Below are 19,135 nucleotides of genomic sequence, written 5' to 3' on the forward strand. Positions count from 1 at the left end.
TCGCCTACCCGTCCACTACCCATCGCCTACCTGTCCTCTACCTATCGCCTACCCGTCCCTCTACCTATCGCCTACCCGTCCTCTACCTACCGTGTTTCCCCGAAAGTAAGACCCTGTCTTACATTAATTTTACCCCAAAAAGTCCCACCCTGTCTTACTTTCGGGGGAGGTCTTACATTAGCCGGAAAAAAAAATGACAATTTTCAAATTCAGTACAGTACTTAACGTTACACCGTTCAACTGGAAAGCAGACAACAAATCAAAGTACGGTAACAGTAACACACTACGGTACGGTACTGTACGGTAATTGCCGTATACCCTCTGCCTGCATACCATAACAGTGCCGTATCCCACTGCACACAGCCCCATACCCCATAACAGTGCCGTATCCCACTGCACACAGCCCCATACCCCATAACAGTGCCGTATCCCACTGCACACAGCCCCATACATGTTTCCCTACTTGGTTTTTAAATGCTGGACGTTTTCCTCTGCGGTGCGGCTGTGGGTGCGGAAGGCCTGTGCTGCAGGGAACGCTGTGCCAATCAGCAGGGAAACAGCGGTGACGTGGGGCTGGGGCGGCCAATTACAGCCCGAGCTGCTGGGCCAATCAGCACTCGAGCTGATTGGCCAATCAGCGCTCGAGCCGGGGGCCGGCGGTGACGTGGGGAGCAGGGGCGGCCAATGAGCTGTTGAGCTGGGCGGATTGCGGGGTTAACACGGCGAGTTAACCCCATGAGCGCTGGACCCGCCCAGCTGCACCTGAGGACACCTCTGGAGCCTGGGGACCCAATGGGGGACAGCGGCGGCCCAAAGGTAAGGGCCTTACATTTCACAGCGGCCCCCCCAACCCTGCCTTACATTCGGGGGAGGCCTTACATTGGAGGACCCCCCCGAAACCCCCACCCTGTCTTACTTTCGGGGGGGTCCTACTTTCGGGGAAACAGGGTATCGCCTACCCGTCCTCTACCTATCGCCTACCCGTCCTCTACCTATCGCCTACCCGTCCTCTACCTATCGCCTCCCTGTCCTCTACCTATCGCCTACCTGTCCTCTACCTATCCCCTACCTGTCTACTACCCATCGCCTCCCTGTCCTCTACCTATTGCCTACCTGTCCTCTACCTATCGCCTACCCGTCCCTCTACCTATCGCCTACCCGTCCTCTACCTATCGCCTACCCGTCCTCTACCTATCGCCTACCCGTCCTCTACCTATCGCCTACCCGTCCTCTACCTATCGCCTACCCGTCCTCTACCTATCGCCTACCCGTCCTCTACCTATCGCCTACCTGTCCTCTACCTATCCCCTACCTGTCTACTACCCATCGTCTCCCTGTCCTCTACCTATTGACTACCTGTCCTCTACCTATCACCTACCTGTCCACTACCCATCGCCTACCTGTCCTCTACCTATCGCCTCCCTGTCCTCTACCTATCGCCTACCTGTCCTCTACCTATCCCCTACCTGTCTACTACCCATCGCCTCCCTGTCCTCTACCTATCACCTACCTGTCCACTACCTATCCCCTATCTATCCACTACCCATCGCCTACCTGTCTACTACCCATCGCCTACCTGTCTTCTCTACCCATCTTCTATTTATCTCTTATCTACCTGTCTTCTATCCACCTTGCAGGATATGATACAGTGATTAATATTCCTCTTGTTTTCCTTGCAGTTTTCTTCATGTTACTATTTTTACGATAAAGAGTGTGAGTCTTATACATAAACCACTAACTACAGATTTGCCCGGAGGGTAAAACAAACAATTAGATGTTTCAGATCTCCGATTTCGCTCTTCTAATTTAGCTCCCGTCGCTCACCATCACCTTTGATCTTGATGCTCTAATTAACAGGATATAAATTCTGGCACAGGGGTGTGATGTGTCTGTGTGCAATTAACAACATAACACATCAACATCCCAAGGACTCATTAACTGAAACATTTATGGAAACACATTCATCCACCAAATCTCCGCTTCACCAGCCAACAATTAGCCCCACACGTAAACCCGATCTGCAAACATTCATCTTGTCAGTCTGTCGCACAGGTGGAGGACTGACGGCAACGATGGCTCACGCTCAGACTCTGGTTGGAAGTCGATCTACCTTATCAAATGTTTTTGCATTGGTGCCATTCCTATACGATACTGGTGATGGGTTTATTTGTATTGGAAATGTATATTATAAGCTTCTGTGGGTAAAATACATTATCCATCATGTCTAGATGGAAAGGACGGTGAGAATCGATCAACTGATGGTCATCGCATGACTGACAAATGTCTGATGCTGACCAATGGATACTGACTGTGACATCCAACATCCAAAAAAGTAACTCCGGCACACAATGGAAGTCAATATAATTCACATATGAGTTTATTGGAAATTCCCATCACGTTGCAAATGACATTTCAAATGAGGTTTAATCCGTTTAAAGAAAAGATTAACACCGCATACGTAGTGAGACGAAGAAAACAATAGTATTCATCACTTCACAGGTAATTATTTCAACGTTTCGGCTTATAAGCCTTTTTCAAAAAAACCTGTACATGAATCAGTGACGGGGGTCCGGCCGTGCGAGGTCCATCGCACGGCCGGACCCCCGTCACTGATTCATGTACAGGTTTTTTTGAAAAAGGCTTATAAGCCGAAACGTTGAAATAATTACCTGTGAAGTGATGAATACTATTGTTTTCTTCGTCTCACTACGTATGCGGTGTTAATCTTTTCTTTAAACGGATTAAACCTCATTTGAAATGTCATTTGCAACGTGATGGGAATTTCCAATAAACTCATATGTGAATTATATTGACTTCCATTGTGTGCCGGAGTTACTTTTTTGGATATCTCTATTTTTCTCCTGAGCACCTAACCAAAGGGTAGTGAGCACCTCATTTTCTATATACTGTGACATCCAACAAACGTCACCCTAGTGTTGACATCGAGATCTCCTCCCCACGCAGTGATATCCAGCTTCATTCCTATTAGTAACATCCAGCATCCTTTACCACCAGCAGTGACATCTAGCACCCCTTCTCCCGGTAATGACATCCAGCACCCTTACCAACGGTAGTGACATCCAGCACCTTTACCCCAGTAGTGACATCCAGCACCCTTACCCCGGTAGTGACATCCAGCACCCTTCCCCCTTTAGTGACATCCAGCAGCCTTCCCCCAGTAGTGAAATCCAGCACCCTTCCCCCAGTAGTGACATCCAGCACCCTTCCCCCAGTAGTGACACCCAGCACCCTTCCCCCCGGTAGTGACATCAAGCACCCTTACCCCAGCAGTGACATCCAGCACCCTTCCCCCAGCAGTGACATCCAGCACCCTTCCCCCGGCAGTGACATCCAGCACCCTTCCCCCGGTAGTGACATCCAGCACCCTTACCCCGGTAGTGACATCCAGCACCCTTCCTCCGGTAGTGACACCCAGCACCCTTCCCCAAGTAGTGACACACAGCACCCTTCCTCCAGTAGTGACACACAGCACCCTTCCTCCAGTAGTGACATCCAGCACCCTTCCCCCCGGTAGTGACATAAAGCACCTTTCCCCCGGTAGTGACATAAAGCACCCTTCCCCCGGTAGTGACATCCAGCACCCTTCCCCCTTTAGTGACATCCAGCACCCTTCCCCCAGTAGTGAAATCCAGCACCCTTCCCCCAGTAGTGACATCCAGCACCCTTCCCCCAGTAGTGACATCCAGCACCCTTCCCCCAGTAGTGACACCCAGCACCCTTCCCCAAGTAGTGACACCCAGCACCCTTCCCCCAGTAGTGACATCCAGCACTCTTCCCCCAGTAGTGACACCCAGCACTCTTCCCCCAGTAGTGACACCCAGCACCCTTCCCCCAGTAGTGACATCCAGCACCCTTCCCCCAGTAGTGACACCCAGCACCCTTCCCCCAGTAGTGACATCCAGCACCCTTACTCCCAGTAGTGACATCCAGCACCCTTCCCCCAGTAGTGACATCCAGCACCCTTCCCCCAGTAGTTACATCCAGCACTCTTCCCCCAGTAGTGACACCCAGCACCCTTCCCCAGTAGTGACACCCAGCACTCTTCCCCCCAGTAGTGACACCCAGCACCCTTCCTCCAGTAGTGACATCCAGCACCCTTCCCCCCGGTAGTGACATAAAGCACCTTTCCCCCAGTAGTGACATAAAGCACCCTTCCCCCAGTAGTGACATCCAGCACCCTTCCCCCTTTAGTGACATCCAGCACCCTTCCCCCAGTAGTGACATCCAGCACTCTTCCCCCAGTAGTGACACCCAGCACTCTTTCCCCCAGTAGTGACACCCAGCACCCTTCCCCCAGTAGTGACATCCAGCACTATTTCCCCCAGTAGTGACACCCAGCACCCTTCCCCCAGTAGTGACATCCAGCACCCTTCCCCCAGTAGTGACACCCAGCACCCTTCCCCCAGTAGTGACATCCAGCACTCTTTCCCCCAGTAGTGACATCCAGCACCCTTCCCCCAGTAGTGACATCCAGCACCCTTCCCCCAGTAGTGACACCCAGCACCCTTCCCCAAGTAGTGACACCCAGCACCCTTCCCCAAGTAGTGACACCCAGCACCCTTCCCCCAGTAGTGACATCCAGCACTCTTCCCCCAGTAGTGACACCCAGCACTCTTCCCCCAGTAGTGACACCCAGCACCCTTCCCCCAGTAGTGACATCGAGCACCCTTCCCCCAGTAGTGACACCCAGCACCCTTCCCCCAGTAGTGACATCCAGCACCCTTCCCCCAGTAGTGACACCCAGCACTCTTCCCCCAGTAGTGACACCCAGCACCCTTCCTCCAGTAGTGACATCCAGCACCCTTCCCCCCGGTAGTGACATAAAGCACCTTTCCCCCGGTAGTGACATAAAGCACCCTTCCCCCGGTAGTGACATCCAGCACCCTTCCCCCTTTAGTGACATCCAGCACCCTTCCCCCAGTAGTGAAATCCAGCACCCTTCCCCCAGTAGTGACATCCAGCACCCTTCCCCCAGTAGTGACATCCAGCACCCTTCCCCCAGTAGTGACATCCAGCACCCTTCCCCCAGTAGTGACACCCAGCACCCTTCCCCAAGTAGTGACATCCAGCACCCTTCCCCCAGTAGTGACAACCAGCACTCTTCCCCCAGTAGTGACACCCAGCACTCTTCCCCCAGTAGTGACATCCAGCACCCTTCCCCCAGTAGTGACATCCAGCACCCTTCCCCCAGTAGTGACACCCAGCACCCTTCCCCCAGTAGTGACATCCAGCACCCTTACTCCCAGTAGTGACATCCAGCACCCTTCCCCCAGTAGTGACATCCAGCACCCTTCCCCCAGTAGTTACATCCAGCACTCTTCCCCCAGTAGTGACACCCAGCACCCTTCCCCCAGTAGTGACACCCAGCACTCTTTCCCCCAGTAGTGACACCCAGCACCCTTCCTCCAGTAGTGACATCCAGCACCCTTCCCCCCGGTAGTGACATAAAGCACCTTTCCCCCAGTAGTGACATAAAGCACCCTTCCCCCAGTAGTGACATCCAGCACTCTTCCCCCAGTAGTGACACCCAGCACCCTTCCCCCAGTAGTGACACCCAGCACTCTTTCCCCCAGTAGTGACATAAAGCACCCTTCCCCCAGTAGTGACATCCAGCACCCTTCCCCCTTTAGTGACATCCAGCACCCTTCCCCCAGTAGTGACATCCAGCACTCTTCCCCCAGTAGTGACACCCAGCACTCTTTCCCCCAGTAGTGACACCCAGCACCCTTCCCCCAGTAGTGACATCCAGCACTATTTCCCCCAGTAGTGACACCCAGCACCCTTCCCCCAGTAGTGACATCCAGCACCCTTCCCCCAGTAGTGACACCCAGCACCCTTCCCCCAGTAGTGACATCCAGCACTCTTTCCCCCAGTAGTGACATCCAGCACCCTTCCCCCAGTAGCGACATCCAGCACCCTTACTCCCAGTAGTGACATCCAGCACCCTTCCCCCAGTAGTGACATCCAGCACCCTTCCCCCAGTAGTTACATCCATCACTCTTCCCCCAGTAGTGACACCCAGCACTCTTTCCCCCAGTAGTGACACCCAGCACCCTTCCCCCAGTAGTGACATCCAGCACCCTTCCCCCAGTAGTGACACCCAGCACCCTTACTCCCAGTAGTGACATCCAGCACCCTTCCTCCAGTAGTGACATCCAGCACCCTTCCCCCCGGTAGTGACATAAAGCACCTTTCCCCCAGTAGTGACATAAAGCACCCTTCCCCCAGTAGTGACATCCAGCACCCTTCCCCCTTTAGTGACATCCAGCACCCTTCCCCCAGTAGTGACATCCAGCACTCTTCCCCCAGTAGTGACACCCAGCACTCTTTCCCCCAGTAGTGACACCCAGCACCCTTCCCCCAGTAGTGACATCCAGCACTATTTCCCCCAGTAGTGACACCCAGCACCCTTCCCCCAGTAGTGACATCCAGCACCCTTCCCCCAGTAGTGACACCCAGCACCCTTCCCCCAGTAGTGACATCCAGCACTCTTTCCCCCAGTAGTGACATCCAGCACCCTTCCCCCAGTAGTGACATCCAGCACCCTTCCCCCAGTAGTGACACCCAGCACCCTTCCCCAAGTAGTGACACCCAGCACCCTTCCCCAAGTAGTGACACCCAGCACCCTTCCCCCAGTAGTGACATCCAGCACTCTTCCCCCAGTAGTGACACCCAGCACTCTTCCCCCAGTAGTGACACCCAGCACCCTTCCCCCAGTAGTGACATCGAGCACCCTTCCCCCAGTAGTGACACCCAGCACCCTTCCCCCAGTAGTGACATCCAGCACCCTTCCCCCAGTAGTGACACCCAGCACTCTTCCCCCAGTAGTGACACCCAGCACCCTTCCTCCAGTAGTGACATCCAGCACCCTTCCCCCCGGTAGTGACATAAAGCACCTTTCCCCCGGTAGTGACATAAAGCACCCTTCCCCCGGTAGTGACATCCAGCACCCTTCCCCCTTTAGTGACATCCAGCACCCTTCCCCCAGTAGTGAAATCCAGCACCCTTCCCCCAGTAGTGACATCCAGCACCCTTCCCCCAGTAGTGACATCCAGCACCCTTCCCCCAGTAGTGACATCCAGCACCCTTCCCCCAGTAGTGACACCCAGCACCCTTCCCCAAGTAGTGACATCCAGCACCCTTCCCCCAGTAGTGACATCCAGCACTCTTCCCCCAGTAGTGACACCCAGCACTCTTCCCCCAGTAGTGACATCCAGCACCCTTCCCCCAGTAGTGACATCCAGCACCCTTCCCCCAGTAGTGACACCCAGCACCCTTCCCCCAGTAGTGACATCCAGCACCCTTACTCCCAGTAGTGACATCCAGCACCCTTCCCCCAGTAGTGACATCCAGCACCCTTCCCCCAGTAGTTACATCCAGCACTCTTCCCCCAGTAGTGACACCCAGCACCCTTCCCCCAGTAGTGACACCCAGCACTCTTTCCCCCAGTAGTGACACCCAGCACCCTTCCTCCAGTAGTGACATCCAGCACCCTTCCCCCCGGTAGTGACATAAAGCACCTTTCCCCCAGTAGTGACATAAAGCACCCTTCCCCCAGTAGTGACATCCAGCACTCTTCCCCCAGTAGTGACACCCAGCACCCTTCCCCCAGTAGTGACACCCAGCACTCTTTCCCCCAGTAGTGACATCCAGCACCCTTCCTCCAGTAGTGACATCCAGCACCCTTCCCCCCGGTAGTGACATAAAGCACCTTTCCCCCAGTAGTGACATAAAGCACCCTTCCCCCAGTAGTGACATCCAGCACCCTTCCCCCTTTAGTGACATCCAGCACCCTTCCCCCAGTAGTGACATCCAGCACCCTTCCCCCAGTAGTGACACCCAGCACCCTTCCCCCAGTAGTGACACCCAGCACTCTTTCCCCCAGTAGTGACACCCAGCACCCTTCCTCCAGTAGTGACATCCAGCACCCTTCCCCCCGGTAGTGACATAAAGCACCTTTCCCCCAGTAGTGACATAAAGCACCCTTCCCCCAGTAGTTACATCCAGCACTCTTCCCCCAGTAGTGACACCCAGCACCCTTCCCCCAGTAGTGACATCCAGCACTCTTTCCCCCAGTAGTGACATCCAGCACCCTTCCCCCAGTAGTGACATCCAGCACCCTTCCCCCAGTAGTGACACCCAGCACCCTTCCCCAAGTAGTGACGCCCAGCACCCTTCCCCCAGTAGTGACATCCAGCACTGTTCCCCCAGTAGTGACACCCAGCACCCTTCCCCCAGTAGTGACACCCAGCACCCTTCCCCCAGTAGTGACACCCAGCACCCTTCCCCCAGTAGTGACATCCAGCACCCTTCCCCCAGTAGTGACACCCAGCACCCTTCCCCCAGTAGTGATATCCAGCACCCTTCCCCCAGTAGTGACATCCAGCACCCTTACTCCCAGTAGTGACATCCAGCACCCTTCCCCCAGTAGTGACATCCAGCACCCTTCCCCCAGTAGTTACATCCATCACTCTTCCCCCAGTAGTGACACCCAGCACTCTTTCCCCCAGTAGTGACACCCAGCACCCTTCCCCCAGTAGTGACATCCAGCACCCTTCCCCCAGTAGTGACACCCAGCACCCTTCCCCCAGTAGTGACATCCAGCACCCTTACTCCCAGTAGTGACATCCAGCACCCTTCCCCCAGTAGTGACACCCAGCACCCTTCCCCCAGTAGTGACACCCATCACTCTTTCCCCCAGTAGTGACATCCAGCACTCTTCCCCCAATAGTGATATCCAGCACCCTTCCCCCAGTAGTGACACCCAGCACTCTTTCCCCCAGTAGTGACATCCAGCACTCTTCCCCCAGTAGTGACATCCAGCACCCTTCCCCCAGTAGTGACACCCAGCACCCTTCCCCCAGTAGTGACATCCAGCACCCTTACTCCCAGTAGTGACATCCAGCACCCTTCCCCCAGTAGTGACACCCAGCACCCTTCCCCCAGTAGTGACACCCAGCACTCTTTCCCCCAGTAGTGACATCCAGCACCCTTCCCCCAGTAGTGACATCCAGCACCCTTCCCCCAGTAGTGACATCCAGCACTCTTCCCCCAATAGTGATATCCAGCACCCTTCCCCCAGTAGTGACACCCAGCACTCTTTCCCCCAGTAGTGACACCCAGCACCCTTCCCCCAGTAGTGACATCCAGCACCATTACTCCCAGTAGTGACATCCAGCACCCTTCCCCCAGTAGTGACACCCAGCACCCTTCCCCCAGTAGTGACACCCAGCACTCTTTCCCCCAGTAGTGACATCCAGCACCCTTCCCCCAGTAGTGACATCCAGCACTCTTCCCCCAATAGTGATATCCAGCACCCTTCCCCCAGTAGTGACACCCAGCACTCTTTCCCCCAGTAGTGACATCCAGCACTCTTCCCCCAGTAGTGACATCCAGCACCCTTCCCCCAGTAGTGACATCCAGCACTATTTCCCCCAGCAGTGACATCCAGCACCCTTCCCCCAGTAGTGACATCCAGCACCCTTCCCCCAGTAGTGACATCCAGCACTCTTTCCCCCAGTAGTGACATCCAGCACTCTTCCCCCAGTAGTGACATCCAGCACTATTTCCCCCAGCAGTGACATCCAGCACTCTTCCCCCAGTGGTGACATCCAGTGACTTGCAGTATCATGCCTTTTCCAACCCATCACCTGTATTTCCCCACCCCCCATAGTCAGTATAGGCTGCTCTTCTGCTGTGGGCAGCACCACGCTAGTTGGGTCTTCTTGCAAGCGCACAAAGCATGTTGGGTGTGTTTGCTTGAGGATACAGAGCGGTCTTGATATTGTGTGCGTGTTTTTTGCTTAGTTTTTTTTTTTAGCGATATGGTGGCGGTGTAGCTACCTGCTAATGTCCGCCGTATGCGAAAACACCAAACAAGTAGGAAGCTTTCTTACACCGCCAGCGCACACTTCACAAGTGTGCGAGTCACATGTGGCTCGGTACTGTTGCCTTAAAACAAGAAAAATAAAAATGTCTCCAAGGTATCTGCAACTTTTAAGATGAACATGTCCTATGGCCTAGACTCCTGATGCTGAAGAAAACCAGATGTAGATCATCTAAACAACTATCATTTTTTTCTGCGCAAATGGAAGGGATGGAAAACGCAGATACTAGAAGAATAATTGTTAATCTCTTAAACCAAGACCCGGCACAAAAATGAGATGACGAGTTCTCCATCAAAAGGCTCTGATCGCCGTGTTCAGCAATCGTTCTGACAATGGGATTGTGTGCTCGCTCTGCTGGAGACATGGCGGAGAAGAACAGGATGGACCCCCGCTGACTGCACTCACAGTATAATCAGATCGCCATGCTCATCCTGATTTTTTTTCCATTATTCTAAAAAGTAAGAAAAAACACATATTTCTTTTTTTGACAAAGTCATTATGTTCCAGGATTCAATCCTGCCAATAAATGTCATTGTCGAGAAACCGTGCTGAACTGGTGCGGAACTTGAAAGGACACAAAGACGTGTTCACGTCACTCAAGAATCAGAGGAGGGCATTAATTTACATATCTGACAGGTGTAGACAAGGCCAGACAGTCATGTTCTCCTTTTCCAACAGGCACAAATAGCATCCAGGGTACTAGGCAGGTCCCGGTGATGCCAAACAGCAGAAGACGCCACAAGAAACCTAATAGGACAGGCGTTCCATGCACCAGGTTACATATTTTTGTAAAAAAATGGCATTTGCCAAAAACTGCAATTTTTTGCAGCAGGGTCCCCCACTAGAAACCCTTTATATAAGCCAAAGCAACAGCCCTCACTTTCGCATACCAACAAGATCCATATATTTCATAGACGGCCATAAACACACCGTATGTGCCACAGCAGGGGAACAATATGGCAGGCTGCAATTTTTCCCTTGTGGCGGCAGCTGGCTGATTGCTCAGGAACAGCAACTGAAGCCCCCCGCAATTGACCACAAAGCAGGTATCATTTTTGAAAAAGGTTGTAATGGAGAGACAAGGAATGATGTTGCCGCTGATGGACATTTGTCTTTTTTCAACAGTACTATGTAACTGAAAAATTTCTGGATAATTTGACAGTCATAGAAAAAAATAAAGCACCAATTCGTAGAGGTATAGGGTTAATTCTTGCTCAAAAATGAATAAGGATTCTAGTTTTTCACTAGAACAATGTTAGGGCTAGTGTAGCAACTCACTCGGGAAAATAGGTAAAGCTAAAATCTGCAGCTAACCCTGCCGGTCCCAGTACAGACTAGAGACCCTACCCTGCAGGCCCTAGTGGTTCCTGCGTGAGCTAAGATAGCCCTAAACACTAGATGATAGCAACTCAGACCTATGCTGCCTCAAAGGCCATCGAGCGCTTTACGTTCCTCCTGAAGAAATGGAGGGCAGAGCAGAGTGTAAATTACCTACAAAAGGGACAGTGTGCTGAAAAAAGGAAAAGGTCCCAAAGTGAGTAAAACAAACCACAAAAAACTAAATAAAGGATTAAGTACTTACTGTTAGAGAATATGCCTACTTCTTAAAAGAAACAGAAGATAGAGTAAAGAACAAAAACAGAAAAGAGATGAACCCTACCTGGACTTCCACAGCCTGGCTTAAACAGCAGCACTATAGCTGAACATCCAAATGACAATATCAACGGCAGGAAATGCCAGCACGGGGAAAGAATATAAAGCTGCACCTGAAAGGTGATAGGGCAGACAAACCAGCAAATGAAAACACCTGTTACCCTAAGCAGACTGGAGCAAGGTAACAAACTAAACACCCTGAGAAAAGGTGCATCTTCTGTGGTCGGTGGACAGAGAAGCCAATCACAAAGTACCAACTCAGGGGTTCTAACACAGAGGTATACCACATTCAATACATTATCACAACATGCTAGGGTGGAACTCACACCACAACCACTGGGTGGCCACTGCTAGTGCAAACCTCTCCTTGCAGAGTATCACATAATCATGTTTTGCTTTCCTTATTTCTCAGAGCCGATCATATTGTGCTACTCATCTTGGTGTATGTCAAGCAACAAGCAAAATGGTAAAAGAACACATGTAAGACCCAGAGGCAAATAACGACACTCTGAATACATTAATCAGAGATCATAAGTACGGTAATTAAATGCAGAAGACACCCAAGATTCTGAGCCAACAGTATTGGCATCAGAGGTGAAGAATGGCATGGAGAACCAGACTCGACGATGGGCCAGGGCAGTGCAGATCCTTTCACTCAACTCTATCCCCTTGCAAGACTATTAGCAAAGTTGCTCCATTTCTTCATTTAAAAAAACATAAAAAAAATGAAATGTTAAGCCTTGCGAAGAGCTAGATGATTATGAAGCGGTGGGAATTGTTTGAAATGACTCGCGCAACTTTGTGTTTGTTCTCAGGGTCATAAGATGTCGAGGATGTAAATGCAGAGCCGGTCAATAAAAAAGCGGTCACATTTCATATTAACATGAGCAAACCCCCATTAGCCGTAATGAAGTGAGCATCTCTCTACGGCTTCGATTGCATTCTTCACTCTATGTTTTTCCCCTAAGAAGCGGCGAGGAGGCACGTTGCATACCAATGCCTGGTACAGAGACTCTTACACTGAAAAGTCTAATTAAAAGCATATAAAAACACTATAAAAATGATTCATGGCCATCTCAGAGATCAGCAGCATTCCATAATTGGCTCTTTCACACTTTGTTGTTCCCATAGAGCAGGATGACAAAAAAACACATTATTATGCCGTACAAACCCAATCATTTATTTGATACAGATTCAGTCATGTTTCACATCTTAGCAAAGGGCAAATCACGCAAGATTAATTCCAGGACATCACCACGTGACCGGCTGGAGTTCTGCTATGTGTGAACAGTCATCTTGCGCTCAAATTATTTCCGAGAACTTTGCGAAGAAGCCGACTGCGCGGGGGGAGGTGGTGGACGTCACACCTTATTCTGGATTTTGGATCCAGGTTATGAAAAATTGTACAACTGGACCATCCCTTCCCGTGTGCTAAAGTGCCCCAGATAAAATAAAACCAACATATACTCACCTCTTGGACCAGCGCGGTGCGAGAGATGTTGGCACTGTGTCTACCGGTGGTCAAGGGATGTCAATGTCTACGATCGGCTGCACATAATCCAGTAGTGTACAACACCCCTAAACAGGGCTACTGTGAGTACATAAAGTTATCATCTATCACCATAAGAGACAAACTGTAGCCCGTTGGGGGTCTAGCTGCTGAGACCCCCACTGTCCATCCTCTCTGGGACTGCCCATGGTCCCATAGATAACGGAAATCCTCTCCATACTATGTAGAATAAAGGGAGCTGCATTTGAGCACGCACACTGCCCCACCATTCAGACAGAGAGGACAAAAGTCCCCCGTTCTGGAAAATGGAGGGGGGAGTCTCACCAATCTACCGCCCACTGACCTATCCAATGGATTGTAGGTACCTTCTTGTAACTGGAATACTCCTTGCACATGACGGAGAAAGGTAAAGGGTTCCCCTATGGATTTATATCTTACTATTTAACCTCTTCTCTTTTTTATACTTTAATCAGTTTGGTTTGGTCGCTGATGGATGTGAAATACGCACAAAGTCAAATTTATGCTACATACAGTATATATATATATAAGCATATATATATAAGATCTGCACACTTTCCGCCACAATCACATGAGAACATACTCCAAAAGACCAATTTGAATCGTTGAGAGATTAGATTGTTCATGTTGGCCCTAAAATTACGGTATTGCTATCATCATTGCAAAAGTTGACATATATTCTACAGCTGGAGACCAAGCCTAAGCATAACGCGCGTTGGGTGCCTCTTCCCATGGATGGGTGTATGTATAAAATGATAAATGGCTAAACCTGGTCATATTGACCGTGACTGTTTTTCTTCCTTCAGCTGCTGTCTTACCCACCATCTCATGGGCTGTATTTAAGAATGTTGGTCCTTTATATACATTTTTGACTTTGATTACATAGGTGATTTACTATGTAATACTGCCCTGTGCATTAATTGGCACACTGTTCACCATATGTCCCCCTTTTTAAGGTAAAGTCTAGCTCAGTAATTCAGCCAGGCTATAAATACTAATGATAATAAACTTTATGTATTACACAGTCTGTGTCTCTGTACGGCCACAGCCATTTATTGTGGTGTTTTATGCTCTTACATATGTTCCGTGTTCGTCAATCCTCAGAGCACTTGCAGCCGCCTTAGCATAAAGAATTCAAAGTTGATTTGGTTAAGTTTAGTGGGCATGTTGTCTTTTACTACCCTACCCATCAATGTAATTAGCTTGCTGACCCCAAATCTCCTGACGTGTTCCCTTTGAAGGCACCTCCAATGGGTTTATATCTAAATTACAAGAATTCTGCAGCTCCGAACATCAAGGGGTCAGATGCGGAGTCAGTGGGTTGGGAGGACTGGTTGATAATGTGCTGTATCTTATTAGTGGTAATATTAGCACTTGCACTTTTATGTATTTCAGTGCTTCATAAATAATAAGGGTAATAAATATTTGAGAGACCAGCACATAAATATATATTATATTTACTATGTATGAGTCCTGGAACGTCTGTAACTACTCCCGGTTTCCTCGGCGTGAGACATCTGCGGTAAGGATGCGGTCGGCCTGGTTAACTCACTGTTTAAGTAGTGAATGTTGGAATTTCCTTTTGTGGCTTTTAGATAACTCTCGATAAATAAGGAACGTGTTGTGATTGTGGCTTACAATTGATTTAGCTGTGTTCACGGTTGAAGACTACAGAGCATGATCTCTGCTGCGCTCCCGTTGCATCGATATGCCTTCATAAAAAAAAGAAGAAAACTGCAGGAAGATTTCACCCCTATTGATCACGACAGTACAAAGGCAACGCAATGTTACAGCTTCTTCGAGAAATTCTCCAGTCTGAGAGAAGTAGAGAGACGTCTTCTGCTAAGTAAAGGCTGACAAAGGTCAAACCACAATTACACAGACTTGTTAAACGGAATTAGAAGTCGGATATGAGCGGCACGGCTCTAAGAAAAGTTCTAAGTCTTCAAGTGTTGGTTCATGGAGTTTTCCAATATGCAACCTCACAACCAATACCCATATAATTTGAGAACAAGTATATTTGCCACAACCCAAACATCTACCTTAAAATTGTCATCCATCCCTTATTTCGCACTTGAGTCCCCTTCCTTGTACAATAGGCCTCTGAAATCACGGTGCATTTGCTTAAATCACGTTTTCTGGACAGCTTTCTAACCTTCAAGCTCATGTTTGTACATCCATGATAAACACTATTGACCCATATGCAACAACCTGCCACTGGCCCCTTTTTAAGTTGGAAAGCTGGTTGGGTGAACCAGTAGCTAGCTAGTGGTGAGCAAAAAGATTTGCAGGACCCTTAACAAATGGCCACATCAATATTCCTTGACCGCTGGGCCAAAGCCCCACGTACCCATCTTCCACCTGTCGGCATCAACAGTGTCTCCTCTGATTAGTAGGCCTGAAGCAACATCAATGTGCACCATGCCACTATGGGGACATCGCATCTGGCCTACAAATCAGAAGAGGTGCTAGAGATGCTGGCAGGTGGGAGGTGGTTAGCTGTGGTTAGCTGGGCTCTGGTCTGGCGACTGGGAAATAGACACTCCCGCTAACATGGCACCAGCAAATTATTCCGCAGTGCTTTAAACAGTGGTCCCCACTGATCCCACCACAATAACGCCATATCCTGAAACAAACTGCAAAAGGGTTCAATCAGTAGTAAAGGCTGAACTACCCCAATCATTCGCATTAGGCCATGTGCGATCTGTTTGGCAAATGGAAATCAAACAGAAAATACGCCAGATTGAACAGTGAATACAACAGGCAGCACAGTGGTCACGCATTTCATTCTAGCCAGAACAGCATCTGCACCAATGTCAAAGGTTCTCCATGATTGTTCCTAGGTGTCCTCCTGAAAGAGGTTCTTACAAAAAGGGTTGTCCCATCAAGGGTCTTCCACTTTGGTCGGCAAGCGGTAGAGAAGACTTCAGTTGTCTACCTTTCACGTGTCCTGGCAGGCAAATGCAAATGTGATGTCATCGGCATTGCTGACAGCCCCATTAAATAAGTGTTCTAGGTTCAGCATACAACGGGTGAAATAAGAATAGAATATGTCACTAGTGATGAGTGAGTATACTCGTTGCTCCGGTGATCTCCGAGTATTTGTGACTCCTCGGAGATTTACTTTTCCTTGCCGCAGCTGCATGATTTGCAGCTACTAGACAGCTTGATTACATGTGGTGATTACCTAGCAACCAGGCAACCCCCACATGTACTCAGGCTGGCTAGCAGCCGTAAATCATGCAGCTGCGTCAACAAAAAATAAATCTCCGAGAAGTCACAAATACTCGGAGACCACCCGAGCGTGCTCGGGAAAACCCGAGCAACGAGTATACTAGCACATCACTACACGTCACCAATTGTCTAAGTAAATATATTTCTAAAGGTGCCATTGACATAAAATTCTCACCAGATGTCGGTAACCCATTCAACCCACACAGGCAAAAAAAATCATACCATAGATGTCCAGAAATTGTGCAATAATGAGAAATGACTCAGGGAAAAATGATTGAATAAACAGTAGTTTAGAAATTATTGTGTAATTTATTTTGAAACAATAAGGTTGAGATTCTGATCATGAAGCTTATGTGAAAGAAATGGAGCAGTTACCAGTGTGAGACATGTAGATCAGGGGAGCAAACTGTCAGTCGTTACATGGCTCACACTGGTAATGTCTCCATTCATTTAGAAAAAGCTGAAGAGGCAGGTTCTCAGTGAGATCTTAATTTGCTCATTTACACATTATGAAAAACATGGCTTTCTCTGGAATAATACATCAGATCACAGATATTATGGTATCACTTTACTAAGGTTTCTATGGCTCACATGCCCAAACAGACTCAGGAGTGTTGATCCTACCAAAAGGTTTCCCTTAAGACCTGTGGATATCAAAGATAAGGTGCCCCTCAAATCAGAAAACCCTTCTCTTAGCCAGAGTTGAGAGATACAGAAAACGGCAGCTCTAGAGGACTACGCCGCCGGTAAATGCATTACATGATGGCCATCCGGTTAGTAGAAGATGTGTCAATCAAAATTTCCCCTGCCGGAAAAATGTTTGGCCAACCAACGATCCCCCGGCAATAACAGCTGGTCGCCACATTTCTGAAGATTAGTTCTAAGTGTGGAGCTATCAGCCGATCATGGACTCACTGTAAAATATGGAGGGGTTGCCGTGATGGGACATATCTTATAATGTATTCCCAAAAGAGACGGCAATGTGACCCGAACCGCGGCAGTGACTGACGAGACTGGCCGTACGACGTGCCGATATGCCGCTATCAGATACTATGGGATTTTATATCAGGGCATTGCTGTATTCATTAACCTTTTTATTGTTTTCAGCAGCGTGGAAACTTTATTCCATGAACATACGGAAACAAATTCTAAAAACCGGCGACCGATAGCGACACTTCTAATCCTGTTGTCATATTCCAAGCCGCGGTACAGACACATTATTATGCATCAATATGTTCTCCTAATCTCACAGGCTAATTGGTATGACTTGTAGTGCTCTGATATTACGTTACACAGCCCGGACTTCGTTCCTCTTTTTTTTTTTTTTCCAAAGACAGATTTCTAGACTCAGAAGATTATCTGCTGGAAACGCGTTTCAAGTCTGTGTACGATGTTGTAATCTGGAGGAATATCAGAGCCGGCTTGTGAGCGGTGCTGTTCTTTGTGGTCTTCATCTTGGCGGCTCGGTGCAATGGAGGTTTAGAAGAGAAAGATCTCACTAATTACTAATGTTCCGCATGATACCATTTACTCTTTGTAATGGGAGTACTATATCAATGCCTTTAATATGCCATAGTACAGAGTTTTTAAGATTGACTGTAGGGTGTCTGTTGAATTAACTAGACATGCCGTCCTGGTTATCCTTGCATTAGGACTTATTTGCACAATTCTCAGTTCTGCATCTGTATTTTTTGATTTTCATGATAGTCCATTTTTCATCCATTTTTCATTGTGGGTCAGTTTTAACAAGGCATGTGATAGCACACTAACCAAGTCATGGACCAAATTAAGTAAAATTTTTGTTTGATGACGATCATTAAAAAAAAAAAAGAAAATTACAAATTAGACTTTTGAAAAGTAGCGTAAAATATATGTATGTCCTTGTGTTTTCACAGGAAACAATAGATAGCACATGTAGGAAATACAATAAAGGCAGTCTGTCAGCATAAAAAGACTGTTCAAACCAATCACAGGCGCTCGGTGCACCCTTGGTGTGGCCAAACAGTTCAGTGCATTTTCCCACCTACATGTTTTACCTCTATTTCTGCCCCTCCTTGTTTGATTGAGTGTTCTAGCTTTATAGAGTCAGAGAAAGGAGAAGAAAGTTGGAAAACAAATAGGTGGCCAGGGCACTTAAAAGTTTGGCCATGCCAAGTGTGCACCGAGCGCATGTGCTTGGTTCATGGTAGGACTATTTAAACGCACCTTCCCACCTGCTCCACCCCGCTCTTCTTTGATTGACAGCTATGGCTTCATAGAGCCAGAGAAGGGAGGAGATGATCGGCCCCGCCATGAAGCAATGAGCTCCTGTTTGTGGTTTCAACAGTCATTCTGTGCTGACCGAGTCCCTTTAATGTGTGAATATGGCCCTAAACCATCATATTCTGTTTTTGATTTTCCACAAAAATTTAAAATAACCAATAAATTTCATTCAACTTCACAATTGTGTTCCACTTGTTGTTGATTCTTCACCAAAAATTTACATTTGGTATCTTTGTGTTTGAAGCATGATATGTCGGAAAAGGTTGAGAAGTTCCAGGGGGCCGAATACTTTCGCAAGGCACTGTACATGAACTCGATTCTCTACACTATATAGCCCCTACCGGTCTCCCCTTTCTGATTTTGAGATACCCCCCTTCCCTGGTTAATGTCCTGTCTTTTGTCTGTATGGTTGGTCCTCCACTTCTGAGTATACCGTTCATGTATACAATGGCTGAACATTCTGCTGGTATATCATTCGTTATATTGCCTCCTAATATAATGTCGGCAACATCCTACTGGTTCATTGATTTGACAATTTATTGTCTGACAC

The 19,135-nt window shown here is 48.9% G+C and overlaps 1 protein-coding gene across 1 annotated transcript in view; it reads right to left on the reverse strand.

Moving 5' to 3' along the window:
* The window catches only part of NBAS (NBAS subunit of NRZ tethering complex), an 854,371-nt gene that overhangs the window by 344,871 nt on the left and 490,365 nt on the right, over positions 1 to 19,135 (reverse strand). The gene's annotated exons all lie outside the window — the stretch shown is intronic.

Source organism: Ranitomeya imitator, chromosome 5, assembly GCF_032444005.1.
Source record: "Ranitomeya imitator isolate aRanImi1 chromosome 5, aRanImi1.pri, whole genome shotgun sequence".
Lineage (NCBI taxonomy): Eukaryota > Metazoa > Chordata > Amphibia > Anura > Dendrobatidae > Ranitomeya > Ranitomeya imitator.